Source organism: Xiphias gladius, chromosome 6 (genome assembly GCF_016859285.1).
Source record: "Xiphias gladius isolate SHS-SW01 ecotype Sanya breed wild chromosome 6, ASM1685928v1, whole genome shotgun sequence".
Lineage (NCBI taxonomy): Eukaryota > Metazoa > Chordata > Actinopteri > Istiophoriformes > Xiphiidae > Xiphias > Xiphias gladius.
In genome coordinates, this window is record NC_053405.1 from 3,329,518 (window position 1) to 3,353,259 (window position 23,742).

Consider the following 23,742-nt stretch of genomic DNA (forward strand, 5'->3'; position numbering starts at 1 on the left):
ACCCAACAGTCCTGCAGGGGGGTGAGGCACTGACGAGCATCTTAAAATGTGATGGACCGTTGTTACGGTTGAGGCCTGTTGGACGCACATTGGCAGATTTGGAGCAGGCTTTTGTACTACACGCTGTTGGTCCTTCAACGTGAGATAAAAAAAAAACTAAAAAAAAACTTAAAAACAACCCACGAGGATAAAGCGGTTCGCTGCGGAGCAAAACGCTGATGGAATAAAAGGTAAATCGGTGGAAAATGTAGCTCAGCGTCGCCGGAGGAGGAGGAGGACACGACAACCGACGGATTTCAACGGGGATCGTTGAGCAGGACCGCGGATGAAGATGTGGGAGAATGTGAGAAGTAAGGAAAAGGAAGTCTACGGAAGGTGATCGGTGTCATTTTATAGGGAACAGAACGAGCAGGGAGATTCGGGGGCACAAGTCACGCGAAACGGAAAGTGCTCATCGGTACGTCCGCGCGAAGCCTGTCGGCGCCCCGCCGGGTATTTGGTCGGAGAATAATGTGAGTTTTCACCTCAAGTTGAAATTCGGTAGGTTGCGGAGCAGACGCCGACGGGACGGGCCCTACTTGAGAGAAAAAGACCCCCCCCCCCCCACACACACACACACACACGGGCAGCACGGAGAGATAAACACCGGCAAAGTAGCATCAACTGTAGCAGCAGAGGCACATGGCGGGAGAAGGCAGCGGGAAAACGCGACACACGAGAGGAGGCTTTGTGACGCCGACGTGTGTGAAATATGCGGATGCAGTTTGCAGCGGAGGTTATCCGGGATATCCGGGGACAGACGATTCACAACGGAGAGCGTTTACGTGCATGTCAATGATCCCATGCGTTCACGTGCATCCTGTTGTCTCCTGTCACCCTCCCGACTCCAACGTCGCGAGGCCTCGGATTTAGGTCGCGAGCACGTGGCGGGAATCTATCGATCTAACACTCTCTCCAGAGCCTTTTTGGTTTACAGGCATATGGATGACCAGATTAACCGGTGGGGGTGGGGGCTAGATAAACTGTGAGCCCCCTTTTAACACCCCCCCCCCATCTCTGCGTACGCTACTCCTGTGCTGGAATAAGTCATGGCCCCATCCGTGCGGGGAATATGCTCCGGTGTCGGCTGAAATACTGACGAGATTTTGACCCAGGAAGACTCTTCAAGACGGAACCTCATTTCCTAGATTTCGATATTCCCAAAGGAAAGCACAGTTAAACAAATTACTACCAAGGGACAGTAAACTTCCAGGGGTTCGGGGCCCCCGGGGGTCCAGGGCCTTGGCCCCAATGCTTCACCCAGAAACAGTGCCAGCACAGGACATAACCATTTGTCAGCTGGATCGAAATGTGTTTTTTACCAGGAACGTGGGGGCTGTGTGATGCCCCCCTCCCCCCTCACAGCTCTACGTCCGTCTCAAACCGTCTGATCCGACAGGAAGCCAAAGACAACAGGCTTTTGAAATCTAAAACGGCTTCAGGAGGCAAGCAAGGGTTTTCTGTGCCCTGACCAGTGACCTTGTTCTTTTGTCGCACGTGTGCCTCAGATGACCGAGACCTGCGTGGAAGTCAATGGACTGGCTTCGTCAATGAAGAGGTCAATGTGAAGCACTTTGGGCCCTCGAAAACAAAAAGTCTCTACATGTACACACTCAATTACTATGTGGTCAATATTCACTACCGTCCGGCGCGTTTTAAATCAATAGTCTGCAGAGTCGATATCACAACAGTAAGAAGAAAAGAGAATCCGACCCCCGTAAGATTTTGTCCAGCGGTCCCCGCTAACACGCTAACGAAACGACCTCACAGGCTCTGGTTCTGAGGTCCCGGCGCCGTCTCACAGCTAGTCCCGTGACTTTAAGCTCCAGACGTGTCTGTAAACCCCGTCATGGACTACGGTTGACATGCTGCGAAGATGCGTCCCTCATGAGAGTCCCCTCTCTGCCGCCCACCGTACCAAGACCTCGAGCTGAGAGAGTGGGATGGCCCCACCCTGAGACAGCATGTGAGAAAACCTTCATTAGCGCTACTTGGAAAAAGTCAGAGATTTAGAATTTCCCTAAGCATCCGAGAAAAACCGCTGTCAACCACAGACGGACGTCAACTAATGGTAACCCTTTGTTTCAGCCCAGTATTTAGTAATTATATACAGGTAGTGGAGGATCCTACATTTTCTTCATTTATTTTGTCAAGGAGGAGGAGTTATGAATAAGTCGTTAGAGAGCGCCCGAGTCATGGCGTTACGCCCGCCAGCCTCCGTAACCCGCTGCAGTCTCTCATTCAGCCTGTCCTTCGTCGGGCTTTCTGAAAAGATTGAGTGCGTTCCTGGGATTTATCTGGCGTGTTCTGAGACCCGTTGGCTTCCATTGCAGCCGTCGTTTCTAGAAAAGGTTAAACAACAATTACTCTGAGAGTGTAGAAAAAAAAAAACCAACCAACCAACCAACCAACCATGGCAGTGCGGGTACTTACATCATCATACCGTGGTTTCCATGTCCATAAAACTCCCCCACACCCTCCTCTAAAGTCATTTTTATCACCTTCGTAGTTGCTGTGCTTTAAAAAACAAACAAACCCCCCCCCCGCATGAACACACCCCATGTTTCAGAGACTCCAGTGAAAGAAACGCTGAAACGAGGGACCGCACTGAGTTGCAGACGCTAGCGGAGCAGAGGCCAGAAGGACATCGTAGTGTGTTGTAAACCATCTACGTCAAATGATAATTCGCTAATTGACAAACATTTAAACAGAAGACAAATAAATAAATTAAATAAATATAATATAATAATTAAGAAATAATATCAGAATAAATATGAGATTCAGCAATTCAAGAAAACAGTACACACACTCACACACACACACACACACACACACACACACACACACACACACACACACACACACACACACACACACACACACACACACACACACACACACACACACACACACACACACACACACACACACACACACACACACACACACACACACACACACACACACACACACACACACACACACACACACACACACACACACACACACACACACACACACACACACACACACACACACACACACACACACACACACACACACACACACACACACACACACACACACACACACACACACACACACACACACACACACACACACACACACACACACACACACACACACACACACACACACACACACACACACACACACACACACACACACACACACACACACACACACACACACACACACACACACACACACACACACACACACACACACACACACACACACACACACACACACACACACACACACACACACACACACACACACACACACACACACACACACACACACACACACACACACACACACACACACACACACACACACACACACACACACACACACACACACACACACACACACACACACACACACACACACACACACACACACACACACACACACACACACACACACACACACACACACACACACACACACACACACACACACACACACACACACACACACACACACACACACACACACACACACACACACACACACACACACACACACACACACACACACACACACACACACACACACACACACACACACACACACACACACACACACACACACACACACACACACACACACACACACACACACACACACACACACACACACACACACACACACACACACACACACACACACACACACACACACACACACACACACACACACACACACACACACACACACACACACACACACACACACACACACACACACACACACACACACACACACACACACACACACACACACACACACACACACACACACACACACACACACACACACACACACACACACACACACACACACACACACACACACACACACACACACACACACACACACACACACACACACACACACACACACACACACACACACACACACACACACACACACACACACACACACACACACACACACACACACACACACACACACACACACACACACACACACACACACACACACACACACACACACACACACACACACACACACACACACACACACACACACACACACACACACACACACACACACACACACACACACACACACACACACACACACACACACACACACACACACACACACACACACACACACACACACACACACACACACACACACACACACACACACACACACACACACACACACACACACACACACACACACACACACACACACACACACACACACACACACACACACACACACACACACACACACACACACACACACACACACACACACACACACACACACACACACACACACACACACACACACACACACACACACACACACACACACACACACACACACACACACACACACACACACACACACACACACACACACACACACACACACACACACACACTCACACACACACACACACACACACACGCACACGCACACAGGATCCATTTCTCTCTCTCCAGAAGTAAGTGACAGCTGCAGATTTTTTGGACCATCCCACCCTCCAGGATGCCTGACAGTCCCCCGTTGCCATGGCAACAGAGGCTAGTAGTTGTGACTGATACGAAGCTGAGGTGTTTCCCAATCTGCTGCTGTTGCTGCTGCTGCTGCTGCTGCTGCTGCTGCTGCTGCTGCTGCTGCTGCTGCTGCTGCTGCTGCTGCTGCTGCTGCTGCTGCTGCTGCTGCTGCTGCTGCTGCTGCTGCTGCTGCTGCTGCTGCTGCTGCTGCTGCTGCTGCTGCTGCTGCTGCTGCTGCTGCTGCTGCTGCTGCTGCTGCTGCTGCTGCTGCTGCTGCTGCTGCTGCTGCTGCTGCTGCTGCTGCTGCTGCTGCTGCTGCTGCTGCTGCTGCTGCTGCTGCTGCTGCTGCTGCTGCTGCTGCTGCTGCTGCTGCTGCTGCTGCTGCTGCTGCTGCTGCTGCTGCTGCTGCTGCTGCTGCTGCTGCTGCTGCTGCTGCTGCTGCTGCTGCTGCTGCTGCTGCTGCTGCTGCTGCTGCTGCTGCTGCTGCTGCTGCTGCTGCTGCTGCTGCTGCTGCTGCTGCTGCTGCTGCTGCTGCTGCTGCTGCTGCTGCTGCTGCTGCTGCTGCTGCTGCTGCTGCTGCTGCTGCTGCTGCTGCTGCTGCTGCTGCTGCTGCTGCTGCTGCTGCTGCTGCTGCTGCTGCTGCTGCTGCTGCTGCTGCTGCTGCTGCTGCTGCTGCTGCTGCTGCTGCTGCTGCTGCTGCTGCTGCTGCTGCTGCTGCTGCTGCTGCTGCTGCTGCTGCTGCTGCTGCTGCTGCTGCTGCTGCTGCTGCTGCTGCTGCTGCTGCTGCTGCTGCTGCTGCTGCTGCTGCTGCTGCTGCTGCTGCTGCTGCTGCTGCTGCTGCTGCTGCTGCTGCTGCTGCTGCTGCTGCTGCTGCTGCTGCTGCTGCTGCTGCTGCTGCTGCTGCTGCTGCTGCTGCTGCTGCTGCTGCTGCTGCTGCTGCTGCTGCTGCTGCTGCTGCTGCTGCTGCTGCTGCTGCTGCTGCTGCTGCTGCTGCTGCTGCTGCTGCTGCTGCTGCTGCTGCTGCTGCTGCTGCTGCTGCTGCTGCTGCTGCTGCTGCTGCTGCTGCTGCTGCTGCTGCTGCTGCTGCTGCTGCTGCTGCTGCTGCTGCTGCTGCTGCTGCTGCTGCTGCTGCTGCTGCTGCTGCTGCTGCTGCTGCTGCTGCTGCTGCTGCTGCTGCTGCTGCTGCTGCTGCTGCTGCTGCTGCTGCTGCTGCTGCTGCTGCTGCTGCTGCTGCTGCTGCTGCTGCTGCTGCTGCTGCTGCTGCTGCTGCTGCTGCTGCTGCTGCTGCTGCTGCTGCTGCTGCTGCTGCTGCTGCTGCTGCTGCTGCTGCTGCTGCTGCTGCTGCTGCTGCTGCTGCTGCTGCTGCTGCTGCTGCTGCTGCTGCTGCTGCTGCTGCTGCTGCTGCTGCTGCTGCTGCTGCTGCTGCTGCTGCTGCTGCTGCTGCTGCTGCTGCTGCTGCTGCTGCTGCTGCTGCTGCTGCTGCTGCTGCTGCTGCTGCTGCTGCTGCTGCTGCTGCTGCTGCTGCTGCTGCTGCTGCTGCTGCTGCTGCTGCTGCTGCTGCTGCTGCTGCTGCTGCTGCTGCTGCTGCTGCTGCTGCTGCTGCTGCTGCTGCTGCTGCTGCTGCTGCTGCTGCTGCTGCTGCTGCTGCTGCTGCTGCTGCTGCTGCTGCTGCTGCTGCTGCTGCTGCTGCTGCTGCTGCTGCTGCTGCTGCTGCTGCTGCTGCTGCTGCTGCTGCTGCTGCTGCTGCTGCTGCTGCTGCTGCTGCTGCTGCTGCTGCTGCTGCTGCTGCTGCTGCTGCTGCTGCTGCTGCTGCTGCTGCTGCTGCTGCTGCTGCTGCTGCTGCTGCTGCTGCTGCTGCTGCTGCTGCTGCTGCTGCTGCTGCTGCTGCTGCTGCTGCTGCTGCTGCTGCTGCTGCTGCTGCTGCTGCTGCTGCTGCTGCTGCTGCTGCTGCTGCTGCTGCTGCTGCTGCTGCTGCTGCAGCGTAGTCTGCATTCAGGAATAAACCTGCTAGCTACTATTCATACAAGCACAATTAGCTCCGTGCGTTCTCCCGTGGAAGACGCAGAATAGACGGAACACAGAAACCATCTCTCATGCATAAACGCTGATATTTATACAACCGCTGAAGGACCCTGCGTGCCATATTGTCCACATAATCGCTCCGCAAACACTAAATGGATCTATGCTCACGTCTTTACGTGACCTAAACATGCTTAAGTTGTATAAAAATGCTAAACGTGAGTTCAAAATTCTGATGAAACCACCCACAGCTCTCTTTGACACGTCTATAGTGCTGCCTTAATGGCTTTTTAAAGCTCACAGCAACCAGCAGATTTTATGTATGCATCCATACGCACAAGAGGGGAAATGAAAAAGATGAGAGAGACACAAAAAAAAGAGTGTTCAGCAGTGTGGTGTTTGTAAGAGTGTGTGTGTGTGTGTGTGTGTGTGTGGCCTCTTGGGTTGCAACGTGTGTGTGTGTGTGTGTGTGTGTGTGTGTGTGGGAGTGTTATTGAGAGATATTTTTAATTCTTCGTGTCAGCTCCTCTCATCTCCCTCAGCGAGAGACGTCGGAGGGAAACTGAAAAACATTTCCAATGCAACTTATCATTTAAATACACACACACACACTCGTGCAAACGCGTACAGTTTCAGAACTCTTTCATATGGTACCAGTTGCGTCTTTGAAAGTTAAAAAAAGCCCACCAGATTGTCTGTGTTTTTTATGAATTTCCCTCCGAGCGCTTGAGAGGGAATTTTACATGAACACCATTGAAATATGAATGCGATCCTGAATGGATACAATTCCAGATGAATCTAAATGAATGATAAAAATCTGCCCGTCGAGCCACAGAAAAAAAAAACAAAACAAAACAAAAACCGTCCGACACTGGAGGTGATAAAAGATTAAACGGACAAACTGTTCCTCGCCACTTATAAAAAGAATCAACAACTTCTGGTGTTTAGTTTGAAATAAAGGGAAGCGTTTGTTTCCGCTGACACCACCGAGCCGCGGTGACTAAATACTTCACCATCCAGCAGATGATGACAATAATAATTCCCTGTAGAGCAGCTGTCGTCGACCTAATGACTTTCTTCCATGCCGCTGCTTTTAGGAGGAGCGTGTGAAGTCACCGTGGACTGCAAAGTAGGATTAGGGTCATCCCGGTGGAATACAGCGCAGGATTTCTCTCAAGTAAAAGGTAAATGGATTTTCTCTCACACACGCCTGTTCTCGGTGAAGCTTGCGAAAAAAAACACGATTGTCTCACTCGCACGTCGCGCAGCTGGGTGTGTGTATGCTGGGTTTATGTGGCCACCCGCAGCACGGGAAAGTAGAGTGAATTCCCTCTCGGTTCATGATCTCAATATTTCTGTTTATATTTGACTGTTCAGACATGACAGATCTGCATTGCAAAGTCTACGCGCGTCCACACTCCGGACGTACGCGCTGTGTATAGATAAATAATGTGTTTTCGAACCTCTCTTGCTGCACCGGCACATAATCAAGGCTGTGGGATGGATCCCAAAGGTGAGTCGCAGGAAGATTAAAACGATTCCTCAATTGATTCTGTAGAAATGTCAATGTATTGACTGTTGACTCAAAAGCTAAATGCATACTTTGGGTTGCTGGGTCGCAGATTATAATATGAACTACATTTCATAAGTATTAACTATAGCGTAAACAATGACTGTGAGGTTAAACTGCTTCATTAAGGATGCTCGAGTTTCACATTCATTCCGAGATTTTCCTCACGGGCAAAACAACAATGATCGTCGTTTAGACGGCCCCTTTTTTATGTTTTCCCCGAGCAACCTCACGTAAAATAAAAAGCGTGCTGCTGCTGCTTTTTATCCAAGCGCCTGCAAAGAGCCCGCAAAGGCTCTTAAGTAGCTTTCAGATTATGAACGGTTACCGCTGTGTCTGCTACGCAACGAAACGCAGCAGCTATCGGCTGCCACCCGTCCTACAAATGCTCTGTAAGTAGCCCAGACCGGATAATCAGACTTGCTTAATTGATATGTTTGTTGACTGCTGGTGAAGAGGTGTGTAATTCAGTAAAGTCAGATACCGGTAAAATTAGCTGTGTTAGCGATTTCCCTCGGTGCGGTGTCTGTGGCTGCCAAGGTCACACAGTGGGCTACAGAGGAAAGCCAAAATCAAAAAACAAAAAAAAGAACAATCGTAATCTCAGACGGCAGTGGGAAATGGCTGCGCATATTCGCGAGAGCAGCAGCCACCATCCCTCCCTGTGGAACTCACATGTCCCAGTTGGGCATGCCGTCCAGGCTGCCATCACATCTGCACCGGAAACTACGGCGGGGGCGGCAACCGCAGCCTCTAAATACCTTCGGTTTGGAGGTTATCGGGGCTGATCGGGCGAACAAGTCGTCCGTCACCAGACATCTTGCCTCCTACCGGCGGTCAAAGCTGGTTTCTTTTAACCCTGCTCTTACTCAAGGGAAACTTGAAAACCATAACCACAGGCAGAAGATCAGAAAACATTCATATTATTTCCTTTTTGTGACAGTCATATGTGATTTGGGAAGCAGTGACAAACAATGTCCTGACAATGGAGGGGCACAATCAGCCAACGCTCATACGGGTCATTTTGGAAAGAGATGACGAAGGACTTATTTCTTTGTATTAGTTGGAGGACCAGTTGTCCATTTTAGGTCAAAATTGCCATTTTTACATGCAGTCTGCAACTTTTAGGTAGGTACAGCGAGACGATGATCCACAAGGCAACCCAGGGGTTTGTGGCCAGGTTCGTCACGCGACTTCAACCCGACTGATCATGTGTTTCACTGCTGAAGACCAGACTGAAGGCAAAAAGTCCTCAAAACGAGCAGGAAGGTGAAACTGGCTGCAGCAAGGGCCAGATATCACCAGGGTAGATACCGCCTGTCTGCTCATTTCTTCAGGGAGTAAAACTAGTAACGTTATGACTCCAATGATCAAACATGACTTTATTCAAGTTCATGTCAACCAGTCCTACAACTTTCAGTCACCTAGAGATGCAGGGACTGGGTGTAAAAAGGGCTACAACCCCTGCACTGTTAATCCGACATGGATGTAAACATTCTCAAATGAAGCCTCATGGTCACACGGAGTACTCAACAACCCACAAAGCAACGGCTGGTGTTGCACAGACTTTCTCCCGACATCCTCTGACCTGGATGACTGAGAATAACTTTCTCAGTTTTAAAATACCCTCTGCACCCTCACCAAAAAGCAAGAGCAGGCTCAGAGAGAACACAGAAGACCATAATGAAGGTTTCATCTCCCACGGTCCTGCTGTTAACGTGAGTTAAAAGCATCTTCTCTTGAACCACCTTCTCTGCGAGCGCGGTTCAATAGTTTCATAATTTTAAGATGAGGGAGTTGCGGGTGGCCGGTCTGATCGACGCGGGAGCCGGGCCGAGAGACAGAGAAAAACCCTGGGCAGCCGCGGTCTGGGGTCGACTTCGCCATCAACCTGACACATCAAATATTCAGCAGCAGCGCTGGGACACTCTGAAACCACTGGCGCTGGAGACAGACAGCAGGGAAAACCAGGGACATAATCTCAAATACTCATTATCACTAGGAGCTGTGTGGGTGTGTGTGTCTTTCGCACTTAACAATGGCACTTATCCCCAACAGATTATAGCTCCCCACATCAAATATTAAAGCAGTGGTGTGAATTATTGATCCCAATCAATGTTTGCAGATCAGAGCTCTCAGCTGGCAGAGAAGGAGCTAATGACCGGGGGCTGAATGGAAAGCTGAGCAGCACTGTGTCTGGGACTCTACGGAGCTGCGGAAAGATCCGACCGCGAAGACTAGATGATCATCAAGACAGCTCACGTTTTACAAGATGATGAGCACCACATTTACTTCATGTACATCAGTCCCTCCAGGACCGTGTGATCTTCAGATTGCAGCAATTAACCCAAAAATGAGACAATCCTTGCAATTTTTGTAAGAGCTGGCATTTTTTCAAATCCCTGCAGCTTTTCTCCAAAAAAAAAAAAAAAAAAATTCAAACTATTAAACTTATCCGGTTGAGAACCACTGTTATGAGCCAAAATCAAAGAAAAATCTGCAACAATCTCAACAAAGGAACTTCGTTGAAACTACGCTGAAGAGGACCCCCCCCCCCTCGGTGTTTTCCTCTCAGTCTCTGTATTGCTCACAAGTAGCTTGTCCGATTAATTGTTTTTCAACTTTCCACAACTGAACTCGCTCTAATTTAATACCCACAACTAACTTTTTGGGTTTATTGAGCTTGATGACAGCACTATCTGCATCCTGCATAGTCAACTGCACAAACTAGCATCTATCTAGAGTATATTTATGTCCACGAACAACACATTTACCTACTAGAATAGCACAAAAATTGGACAAACTCCTTGTCAGATCACTGAACACCGTCTAAAAAGTATAGTTAATGTCTATCTGTGATGTGAAGTGTGTATTTGTGGAAAGAAGGTTAAAAACATGCAACGGGTTTCTATCTATATTGGAGCACCAGTAGCCCCCCCCCCATTATTTTGATAATGCAGTCAGGTCTACATTTCCTACGCTGTTTACTGGATCTGAACAAACCCCCCTCCCCACACCCCCCCCCCCCCTGAAATTCAGCAGCTTCACCTCTCAGTCACTGTCTCATTTCAAATCCAATACGCTGGAAGACAGAGCCGGCACAACAAAAATGTGTCCCTGTCCAAATACTGCACTGTATTCCTCTGTCTGTTTTCCCTGAACACACACACACACACACACACACACACACACACACACACACACACACACACACACACACACACACACACACACACACACACACACACACACACACACATGCAGACAGACACACTCACAGGTAGAGCAGCTGTGAGCCCCACATCTGATTATGTTATTGACACTGGGCAGGAAAAAACACACAAGTGGAAGCGTGCCACATCCGAGTGTAAAATACACAGAGGACGATACTGCTCCATCACATTAAATGACATAACTAGTTTACATCAAGGCTGCTTTACTGCGTGCTTAGCACAGCGGAGCCTCGCGATCCATAAATCGGTTTGTTCATGTACCAGAATTGTTAATGCAGCCTGCCGGTTTGCCAGCCTTAGTTGTGTCTGAGCGTCTCTAAACCCCCGGGGTCTGTGCTACAACCGATGATTAGCATTTACATAATGAGCTAAATGTTAGCTGCTGCCTTAAACTGCTCTTTCTCAGCTGTAGGGGGCAAGCTGACCTCCACAGAAACACACGGGAAGGCTTTGGCAAGGGGCAGGGACAAGGAGAGAGGCGGGGGACCGATGTTGAAGTTCAAAATGGTGGATCAGTTCTGTTTTTGGGAAGCCTTGCTAATGGACAGTGATATTCAATATCTTTAGTCTTCTCAACAAATCCCACGAAACAAGGAATGTATCTCACCAACTAGTACCGTGTGCATATCCAAAGCCTGATGTATTTTATTTCTCCGGGCCATAGAGCTGCACGGTTCTCCAGAAACTACACACTGTTAGACCGGGTGACATGTTCCTTCATTACCACGAACACACACACACTGTAAGTCTATGGTTTACTGTACTACACTGTTGTGCCTCCCCAAATACTCACTAGAGGACCAAATGTGGATTAATCCGCTGCCGTAAATAGTCCCCAACAAAACGCACTATTTCCTCCTTTTCATGGGCTTTTTTTTTTTTTTGGACAGTAACAAAAACATTGAATATGACCAGATTTATCCTTTGACATCTGGCCAGGGGAGCAGATTAAAATTAGCCTCCTATGGCTTATCCTTTTTCTAGCATAAGAATTGTCCCTGTCAAAATAAACAAACGACACCAAATAACTGATTGTAGAAATACTAAAACCGTGAGGCCAAGGTCCCCCCAAGGGCGAGCTCGCTCCCACAAAAAACGTTTTCGGCGTCTTTATTCTACTCTACATAATGGTCTAAACGCTGGCTCAAGGCCATCACCACACAGCTAAGAATATAATTCTGGTGGACAAATGCTGAATCAAGTGATTTTATATTTGTTCATTTACTTGACTCATAAGTTAAAGTAACAGTCAAAGTTAAAAATACTGGACTGAAATATATCAAACAAGACTTCGACTTTAACACCCAATTTGTAGCCCCTCATATAATTAATTTGTACAATGTTAACTCCTCCTTAAAGTGCAATATGTTTGAAAGTACTGGAGAAAGCTAGTAAGTGTACCTTGAGTTTAAATTTGAATTTTAAATTTTAAATTTGAGATTTGGGAAATACACTTCTTCGCTTTATTTGTTGAAAGTTAGATTAGTTGATTTATGCCACACCCATGTCAGTACTGTAAATATAGAGCTGTCAGCTAGCTTAGCTTAGCATAAAGAATAGAAACATGGGGGAAACAGCTAGCCTGGCTCTATCCACAGCGAACAAGCCCTGCCTACCAGCATCTCCCAAAAATCACTAATTAACACCTTGTTTAATCTGTACAAAAACAAAAAAAACAAAAACAAAGAATAAAATTGAATATTTGCCATTTTATGTTTAGTTACTGGTCCAGGCCAAGAAATAGTCCGGTACATCTCCTCTCATAAAACGTCAAACTGTCGTTTTAACATTTCAGGTTTTGTACAAATGAAACAAACAAGACGTAAGCTAAGCTAACTGGCTGGTGGCTCCAGCTACGCGTTTACTGCACAGACACGGAAGTGCTATCGATCCTAACGTGTAACTCCCAGCATGATAATGAGTGTATTTCCCAGAACGTTGAGCTGCTCCTTGAAACCCCAACCCCCCAACAAAGGACATCACGTGTCCTCAATAGCTTCCAGTCTGTAAAATGCAGACTGCATCATCTCAGTCTCCATTTCTCCGTTCCTCTAAACAAGACACAGATTCTCTGACTCCCTTTCCTTTCAAAACACTGCCTCATCCTCCTCTTCCTCCCCTGTTTTTCTCAAACACAGACAGCTTGCCCGACCGCCTGGAATACACATTCGGATCTGCTTGTCACTTCACATCTCCCTCGTCTTTGTCTTTCCTCCTCTTCTCACCACCTCTCTCTGTCTAGCTCTCTTCCTCATAATCTCTCTATCTGTCCATCTCTTCCCCTGCTTTATGTGAGCCTGCTAGTCAATACAGATTTCCTGCTTTTAACTCTTCTGCCTGGGAACCAAGGGACGACTGGGAGCAGGAGGGGGGGTCTAAATCTAAAGAGCGGGGGCTCTAAATGTAAACAGTGGAACACAGAGCAGCTTAAGAGGGCTATAAATAGAGCGATAGAGCAAGAGAGGGAGCACGCAAGAGGGAGATAGAGAGAGAAAGCTTTGCTTACGGAATAAAAATTGCTCCCGACAGTCAGGGATTAGTGCTTCCCCGGGGGATTTTCACTCCAAAAGCCCAATCTGGGGCGATTGGGATGAGCACCAGCCTCAGTCATCTTAATTCAGTTAAACCCTGCCCAACACAGATAGAAAACATAGATGCCTGCATGTTCACACACACAAATACATACACAGAGTAAATGTAAACACACACACACACAGAGTAGCAGAAGGTTGAGAAGGATGAGTGGATGGGGGGGAGGCGGTGGTCAGTTTGGAAAAAAGGAGGATTTATATGAAAATAAATTTAAAATAAGGCAGGTAAGTTGAGCTACGTGAGCTAGTACAGATGTAGAGCTGTGTGTTTTTAGTTGGTCATAATTGAAAGGACACACACACACACACACTTGCGCGCGCACTCTCTCGCTCACACACACATCACTGTGAGCCTCATTACCAGCAGATTACTCAGCACCTGATCCTGCTAAGCTTGTTAAACAACACTGTGCTGTAGAATACACACAAACACGCAGACACACACACACACACTCAGAGTACGGTGCTAAGAATAACTTTTGTCATACAAAAAACAATGGGAACACCTTCACTGATAAACAGGCTGACATTTAGATATGGTACAGGGAAAATGGAAAAAAAATTCTCTAAATTTTGGAACTTTTAATAGTTTAATATTAAACTATTAATAGTTTTCTTTTTTGGTGACCAGGGGGCAGAAAACCTCAAAACAAGGTGAAAGATACACCGATCAGCCACGACATTAAAGCCCGTTGCCGGTTTTAATGTCGTGGCTGATCGGTGTCGGGTGTGACGATGGCTAACTCTATCCCCTGAAGTGTCTGAAAGTGGAAGACAACCGACGACGACCTTGGATGACCCACACGGCGTTCTGGGTTGGTTTTGGTTTAATTCTATCATAAAACAACCTGCATGTGACACTCTGGTTCAAATACTCACCAAGCAAGAAAAACAAGAAAAACAAAAAAAACCTAAAACAAAAAGACAGATTCAGTCGTGGAACATGGACATGCAGAAACACACAATGAAACAAAAGAAAACGAACTGCAAACGGCACATATAATTGAAGCATGACACGGTATAAAAAACACTGAAAGTTAAACTAACTTATTTCCACAGTAACTGTCAAGTGGATAAGCGAGATCACGCGTGTATGTCCTGCAAGTCTTGAAAGCTATGACTGACTCCAGTGTTTAGTCTGCCTCGTCTGCCTGTCACAGCATAAATGTATGACTCTGTGACTGCCTAATCTTTGCCTAAAGACACAGCGATCATCTTTAAAAGGAAATGTTAGTGTGTAGTCTGAGCCCTTGTGGCATGACGTGTTAGCAAACAGCGGCTTATTTACAGATCCAACAGAGGCGGAGCAATTGGATTCGTCCATTTTGACCACCGAGGAGCAGAAAAACTGACAAATTATCCGACTAATTTTGCAACCCTGACTTGTTTTTGCCTGTATGGCTGTTATGAATGATCTGTTTGTTGAATGTGTATATGGAGTAACTGATTGCAGACACAGACCAACAAATTTAATCAAGTAGGTTCATATTTCTGGTGACTATTAGTCCACTCTCCAATCTCCTCTCTCCTTTTACCTCTGTTTTGGTCTCCACCAACCACTGAGAAAATGATCTGACTCTTTAGCTGCTAAATGCTCCACTGTGTTCACCGGCTATTCTCTAACTGTGTCCGGCTGCTGTTTGGTGCTGGTCAGGTAGTGGACAGTGGGTTTTTAGAGTGTATTTGCTGAAAAAAGCTGCCTGCTGCTGCTGGAGACTCTGAGACCGAATCGTACAGTAGATGTGCAGCAAAGCCGAAACAATGAACTATAAGAGGCTAAAAAGCTCCACAGAGCTGCAGTCAAGAACTGGTCCGTCCTTGGTGCTGATAAAAAAAAAAAAAAATAAATAAATAAATAAATAAATAAATAAACTTTCAAAAGCCTTTTGGATTAAAGCTCAAAAAAGGCACTTTTTTCTTAGTGGATGAAAAGTTGACATTTTGGAGATAAATGTCCATGTAGACGAGCGTACGTGCAGAGGCCCATGCACCCCTTTATTGCTCAACAGTGCCTGAGAAATGATGAGAGAAGGGTGTATACAGTAGCAGTGCTGCAGGCTTCCTTCTGCTGAGGCGCCGCACGCATCTTAGTTCCCACAGCAACACATTAGCACTCAACTCTACCATGGAGGAGCCGGTAAACAAAATCTGTGTGTGTGTGTGTGTGTGTGTGTGTGTGTGTGTGTGTGTGTGTGTGTGTGTGTGTGCACGCTCCTGAACTTCTATCTTCATAAGGACCAATTTGATCATTAGAAAGATTATTGAAGGTGAGGACAATGTGGAAACCGGGGACAGTTTTGAAAAGTGTCTTTGGAAAGTAAGGACATTTTTGGGGAGTGAGGACAATTTTGAACTGTAAAGACATTTTTGAAAACTGGGATCAATTCTGGAAGATGTTTTACGTGATGACATTTTTGTAACATGAAGAAAGTTTTGTAAAGGGAGAAAATTTTGGGACGGGATGATTTCTGTTGAAAAGTGACAACATTTTTGGAAGAAATTCTTTAGCAGTGAGGACATTTTGGAAAATGGAGACGTGTCTGGTCCTCACCTCTTCAAAGTGCTGTTTGGAGGTTAAGAATCGTTTAGGTTTGGGGCTAGGGAGTTCATTAAATCAACGAAGGTCCTCACAAGTGTGTAAGTACTAACGTATCAAAATCAAAATCCGGAATGATGACTTCAACTCTCCGTCTGTGCGGACACACGAGGTCCTCACAAAAAGAGAGCTCCGAGAGTAGCAGGTATGATGGTGGATGGCGGGGTGGGCGTCCGTGGACTCGCGGCCCAAAGTTAATTCACTTTCACAGTTTGCAAAACGAATGAATAAAATATGCGCTCCAGTTTGCAAGGGGGGGGGGGTATATTCTCTAATTGCAATTTCTGTCGGCTGAATGAGAAGTTGTGGGGAGACAAATTATTCACACACACACACACACACACACACACACACACACACACACACACACACACACACACACACACATTGTACATTTAATCAAGTCGGTCCATTAGGTAACCCAAGGTGTTGGCATAAACTACATCCTTGGGGATGTGGGAATATGAACATCTACACTGATCAAAATAGGACAAAAATGCTCTGTGCAGTCATTTGCTTTTTAAATATTAGTCTATATATACTGATTTACACGACTTTACTCACGATCCACTGTTGCTTTGCGTCTTATTTTCTCTCCTTTTAACGATCCAAACAGCTACAGAAATACTGAAAGGCAAACATGTGGCCCGAGGTGATAATTCTGAACAAATACTCATTAAATATTTTCAAATGTTTGCATAAAATAAAGCCGGCAAACTTCTGGGAAATCACCTAAACTGCTCCCATCCGCCATGTCACGCAGCCACCGGCGGACACACAGACAAACACGAGCCCCTGTCCATTAGAGGTCACATGTGGGCACACAGCTCATAAAACTGGTGGCGAGAGGGGCTGCCGCGGGGAGGAATATAACCGTACTGACGTGGTTTGCTGGTGACACAGTGACATTGACGGAGATATTCACCGCAACCTCGCGCCGGCCCTGGCTGCAGAGGAGAGGATGCTGTAATTCCTCTCTTCATTGCAAGACTTGTTCTAGTCTGAGCCACCACCCGCCATCATTTCATAAAGGAAGTCACTCTGGTTTCCAGCACTGACTGACTGACAGGGAGGGGGGGGCCAGTGTACAGATGCTTTACCTAAAAGCCCGTTTGAAGAATTTTTATGTGGTTATTATGGTATCTGATGGCATAAGCTTGTGTTTGCAGAAAAATCAAGTTATTCTGGTGATAACTGGCGTGTTCCCATAGTGTCGGCCATAGTGTCTTTTTGGACTCTACCACCAGGAGTCACCAAGGTCAGGCATTTCTAATTCACACAGATAAGGGCCTCAAGAAAATGTATAAATGCCGCAGTGTAAAAAATATTCCGTTATCAGTGAAAGTCCTGCATTTACAACCCCGTCTCCCAGAAATCACGTTCATATACTACGAAGTTGTTTTTCCCAAATATGTTGTGGTGGCAACGTAATCAACGGCTGGATGATGTCCAGAGGCAGCGTGTGTTTGAACGAACGAAGCGCTGCGTTTATTAATGTAGCACAGGATGGCGGACGTACAAGACGCATGACGCGTTGTTAGGTTCAGGCAACAAAAGCGCTTTGGTTAGGGTTTGGGGAAAGATGGCGGTTTTGACTAAATTACTGTGACCATCTATGGTATTAAACCAGACCGGGGTCTTTCCCTGACCTTAATCAAGTGCTGTTATGAGTCTAAACAGAACCATAAAACAGTTTAATGATCCTGGATTCACTACAAGTGGATATTTAGATGCAAGATCAGACATTTTAGTGGAAACAACAACAACAAAAAAAAGTTTTTTGTGAACATTTTACCGAAATGTTCAAGATCATATTTGCAACTCACCAAAAATGTAAATTAGCAACATTTCCTAATTATGTGACGAGAAAACATCATCCGGTCCCGTTTATGTTTCCTTCAAAATGGATTTTCTGTTGCAAATGAGTTGTGTATAAAAGGCAATTTCTAGGAGACAGGGTTGGCATTTCATCTTTCACTTGAAGCCTCCTTGGAACAGTGAAACTTCACTGGAGACCTCATGCTGCGCTACTAGGTGTGATGAAGTCCAACCACCCAGGGCCGTAGCCATCACTGAGGACTCTGAGGGGTCTTGTTTTTAGGGAATTTTATTTCATATAATTAAAAGAATTACACACAAGGGGGATTCGAGTGGCTGATTTCAGTTTTTTTGGACGCCATAAGTTTTACTTTGACTACTTGTAGGCCAAGAAAGAGAGAATTCAGTGTTTCTCCATCAGACTTTTATTCCTGGCAGTGCAGAGAGGGGCTTTGAAACAGCATTCAAACCTCAGTGTTGGAAAAGAAAAACTTACAGCAACTACCAGTTAAATGGTTAACTGAGCAAATAACAGGATAAATCCTGATAATTAAGAGCATTTGGAGACTTTATTTTGGGTGTTTGGGGTGGGGATGTGGGTGGTGGCTAGTGTTGGGGATGAGGACTCCTGACCTCAGTATTTCTGAAATTCTGGCCCCGCAGCCCATAAAACCATCACGGACTTTCTGATCCGTCTCACGGCCTCTCTCTCTCTCCCCATTTCTCGTCGTCCACTGGTTTACACTTAAGATTCCTCACTGCGTTAGACCCCACCTGGTTTCCCTGTTTTTCCAGCAAACACGTCACATTAAGGAAGCAGTGATGCCCATTCACGGCGCCTTGAAGTGCTACTGAGGCGTAAAGCTGGAAGCTGGTACTCCTCCCTGCTTTGCCAGCTTTTTGATGTGATGAAATTATATATGGTAATTCGAATACACCATTCTGAACAGCCCCTCAGTGTGGTGTCTAACTTGTCTAATTCAGGGACTGGATGAGGTTTGTATACAGCCAGATATTATCTTTAGATAGGGTGAGAGATACATACATACAAAACTTACATAGGTGTAGATAAATATAAATATGTGTTGCTGATGCATGAACATTTTAGCAGCAGTTAAATGTTGTAGTTGCGGGGAGGGGCTAATTTCTACTACTTCATATTCTGATGGATAGTTAATCTACAAAACATGCATCATATTTTGGAAACTGATCATGTGTTTTGTGAGTATAATCTTAATCTGCATAGTAAAAAGGTGCTAATAAAATGGAAATGTCTAAAAAGCAGAATATTTTCCTCTAATATGTGATGCAATTTGTGGCCGGGTTGACCTGTGAGAGAGCAGAGAGCCCCTGGGCAAAACTTTATTTAGGAATATCCACCAAGCCGGCGCCATACAACTGAAAGTTAAATTCCCTAACAAATTTTTAATTAAGCACACTAATTTAGGTCAATTGATTTCCAGTGAATCTGGAGCGCTGGGGCAGTTGCCCATTTCTGCCTGGTGGTAGTAGCAGCATAAATTAGCATTAAAGGAACGGTTACACATTTTGGGAAATGTGTACCACTCTAAGCTACGGCCAGCAGCTCAGCCTAGCATAAAAACTGGACGCAGGGGGAATCAGCTGGCCCAGCTCTGTCCGAAGGTAACACAGATCCATCCATCACATAGCCCACCATAAACTGCTGTTTTTGCTCTTCGGTTTTTGGATGAATTAAAACAAACGAGATGTTAAGTCTTGATCGGTGAGCTTTAGAGGTGACGGCAGGTGGATTTTGTACTTCTGGACGGAGCCGGGCTACCTGCTAAGCTAAGCTAACCGGCCGGTGGCTGTGGCTCCATATCTGATGCACATACAGTGCATGAGATTGGTGTCAATCTTCTAATCCAATTCCCCCGCAAGAAAGCAAATAAACTTAATTGACCACAAACGTCGAAATACTTCTCTAAAATGTGAACTCTCTCCCAAAATAAGTCAAAATGGTATTTGTGTACAGTCGTTGAGGGAATGCGCTTAGTTACTTTTTTATATCTGCTGGCTAGTGAGGGCGGTGTGTTTACAGGATAAAGAACCTGTATTTTCAGACACATTACACTCTGACCTCCTTTTTCCCTTTCCTTGCTTTGCTTTTCTTTTCTACCTTATTTCCCTCTTTCTCTCTCTCTCTCTCTCTCTCTGACAGGCCTAGCTGGGCAGTACAACTCAGATTGGTGTGAAATCGCCGCCTAACAGGCGGGAAATTGGCTCTGTTATTTGTGGCGCAGAGTCATGGGGGACCGTCCGACCATCATCCTCTCTCTAATGAGCAGGTGATGGAGGCGTAGCCGGGGAAGGGAGGGAGGGATTCGTGGCGTCTCAGACGCCACACACATACACACACACACACACACACACACAAAATGAGAGCTGAGAGGGAAAACAGCGCTGAGGAAGGATCAGAGGGGGAGCACAGGAAGGCAGAGGAGGAGGAAGGAGGGAATGAGATGGTATCATCGCTATCAGATCAGCCAAATATTAATAACCTCTGTCGACATCCTCCACTCCTGCAAATGAGCGTTAACAGACCTGGACGCTGGACACCGGCCTGTGAACATTGTGTTTATGCTGAGATGATTGAGGTCTGGGATTTTTTCTTTTTTTGGGGGGGGTCAGGTGCAGTCCTGTATTCGACGCAAGCAGACCACCGCCTACAGACCAGTGGCTCCCAGCATTTTTTGCCTGACATAAACGCACAACCCTTTTAGTGACACAAGAAGTGATCCTGAAATTGTTGCTCAAGGAAAAGGTTTAGGTTTTAGATTTCTACAAGTCTGTCTTAATACAACACTCACATGCTGATCATTTAAAGAGTCACTGACCACTGCAATATTAGGACAAGATCCCTAACTAACTCGATTACTATGTAAGTTGGGGGGGGGGGGGGTCCACTGTCCTCATTCTGTGTAGAAATGTTTTCTAAGCACTTCAGTTCAGCCGATTTCAGCAGTCTCAGAAAGCTGAGCTGGACACATTAACTGAGTATTTTCTAAACCTATTGTCATTTTATTACAAAATTCTCTTTTGTTTTCCCGGATACTGCTTTCTTACCTTGAGGGGCAAGAGGAAATAGCACACTAAAGACTTTGCTTTGAAAAATCATCATTGACTGAATGAGGACTGTAGAGTCTGACCGCCATCACTTACAGGGGAACTGCTGTAGGAAAAGTCCGTTTTGCATTTGTTCTCCTACCACTAAGGGGTGCAGAAGCAGGCCGTGGGAACCATTTATCAGTACTTCAGGCTGACTGTTTAAACAGCATGTGGTGTTCAGGTGTTATTGGGAAGTGTGTCCTGTGCAGTCAGCCCATCTTAGCGGGTCGTTTATTGATTATTGAGCTGTGCGAGCCGCTTAAAAATCTTTCCCGAAGAATCCCCCTGGCGTACAAGCGCCTCTGTTTGGGAATCACTGCTATAAGTTAGTTAGTTGGTAATTTAGTCTTTTATTTCTGTGTCGTGCCAAGTGTTTGGTCCATCCCACATGGGTTGGTGGCGGCCAGGCTGGGAAATGTCAGGCACTGTCCCGTCTTGGGCCAGAGCAGAATATCCCAGAGATGAGAAGCTACAAACACACCACTGTCATCATCGCCTTGCATTGCAGTAACACACCGATTCAGAGCCTTGAATCACTTGCAGCTCATGCAAGTGATCTTGAATACACACATACATGCACGAGGCACTCTTCAGTTTATAAGAGTATTCATTTATTTCAGGGGACTTCATTTCACATCAGTAAACTGTTCCAATCGTGTCCAAACCTTGACATATATGTAACGAATCCTTGAGGAGGACCCACATGTAAAACCCGTCCTTAGGAAATGCACAGTCACTGGTTTCCCTGGTTTAACTGGAGCTGACTCATGTTCACTGGAAGGCATCATCACAGCCAATGAATTCACTGAACTGACACAAACACACCACGCATCCCAGGCAGAGCCCACAGATCCTTTTTGAAGGGATCATTTTTTTTTTTTTCTCTCCAAACTGGAAGTTAGCAGCCTCCACAGCAGCAGCTAAACACTGCCCCCTACTGTCTGAGCTCACTATTCATTTAATGCAAAAGGAGTGATATGGTTCACTCTGCCTTTCAGTTGCTTCATTGCACAGTTAGAAATTTAACAAATGAAAATGAACAAATAAAACTTATACATTCAGTGTCGGCAGCACAGAGGCTTAGTGTCATTTATCATCGGAGCAACATTTTAGCAATATTTGCTGCTATGTTGAATTTTTAAAGTTTTTAAAAAAATAACTTGATAGCAATTAAGTCACTTTTTCCCAACATATCCCAATGCAAAAACAAAAAAACAAAAAAAACTTTTAAACTACAAACAACCCCATCAACTTGAAACTGCCTAAAATTCTGTATGTGTAACTATTTATGATTTAGTCATATTTACCCTTTATTGCACATTTTATCTGTGTCACAGCTGAAATTAAGGGATTCATTGATTAATTAATAATCTGATTGCCTCTTCTTATTTTTTCCATTCACCCAATGTCCATTACCTCATCATCCATGCTGGGTACTCATTATATTCAACCCATAACTCATGGTATTTGTACCACTGACGTCCTCCAGTGTTATACACTCTGGTCTGTGTACAGTTCGACTCCTTTTCAGGGTCGTTCCGTCTCGTGGCGTGCCAGTGCAGGGGGTAACGTGGTCCCACACGGGCCATGGAAGTGGAACCTAACACAATAAGAAATGTCGTCTATGGCGGCAATGTGACATCAGTTAAGGAAAACGTTACACACACACACAGGTGATAGCGAATGAAACATACTTGAAGCGCATGGTGGCCGGCGTGTCTTCCATGTTAAATTCGGCCACGGGGACACCTCTGGCTGCCACCTGAGGAGCAAACATGGCTGCTGGATAGACGACTGACGAAGTACCAGCCTGCAGAGTGAGAATTTGTAGAATTTTAAAGAGGTCCAAATGCCATGGAAAGCAATGTCAGACAGTTTTGAGCAACGTATCAAGTTGCCTAAGAGGGAGAATTTCCGGTTCAGAAGGACTCTCTGGTTTACCAGCCCTTCAGCTGCCTTTTGTCTGGACATTCTCCAGAAGTGACACCGACATGGATTTTCATTTTGAGTTTGGTGAGACATGGCGAACATTTGTAATGCTATTGAAAACTATTAAACAGCTATGAGTACAGTGATGAAATCGATCAGAACTTTGAGTAGAGCTCAAAGTAAATTTTGACAACTGATTAATTGTTTAAGTGATTTTTTTTAAGCAAAAATGTAATGCTCTGATTTCAGA

At 46.7% G+C, this 23,742-nt stretch overlaps 1 long non-coding RNA gene across 1 annotated transcript; it reads right to left on the reverse strand.

The window, feature by feature from the left end:
• Nucleotides 1-22,433: 22,433 nt before the first annotated feature.
• Nucleotides 22,434-23,374, reverse strand: LOC120790923. The gene is made up of 2 exons (XR_005707587.1): nucleotides 23,258-23,374; nucleotides 22,434-23,163 (listed from the first exon to the last, which is right to left on the reverse strand). It is a non-coding gene; the product is annotated as an uncharacterized LOC120790923 (long non-coding RNA).
• Nucleotides 23,375-23,742: the final 368 nt, after the last annotated feature.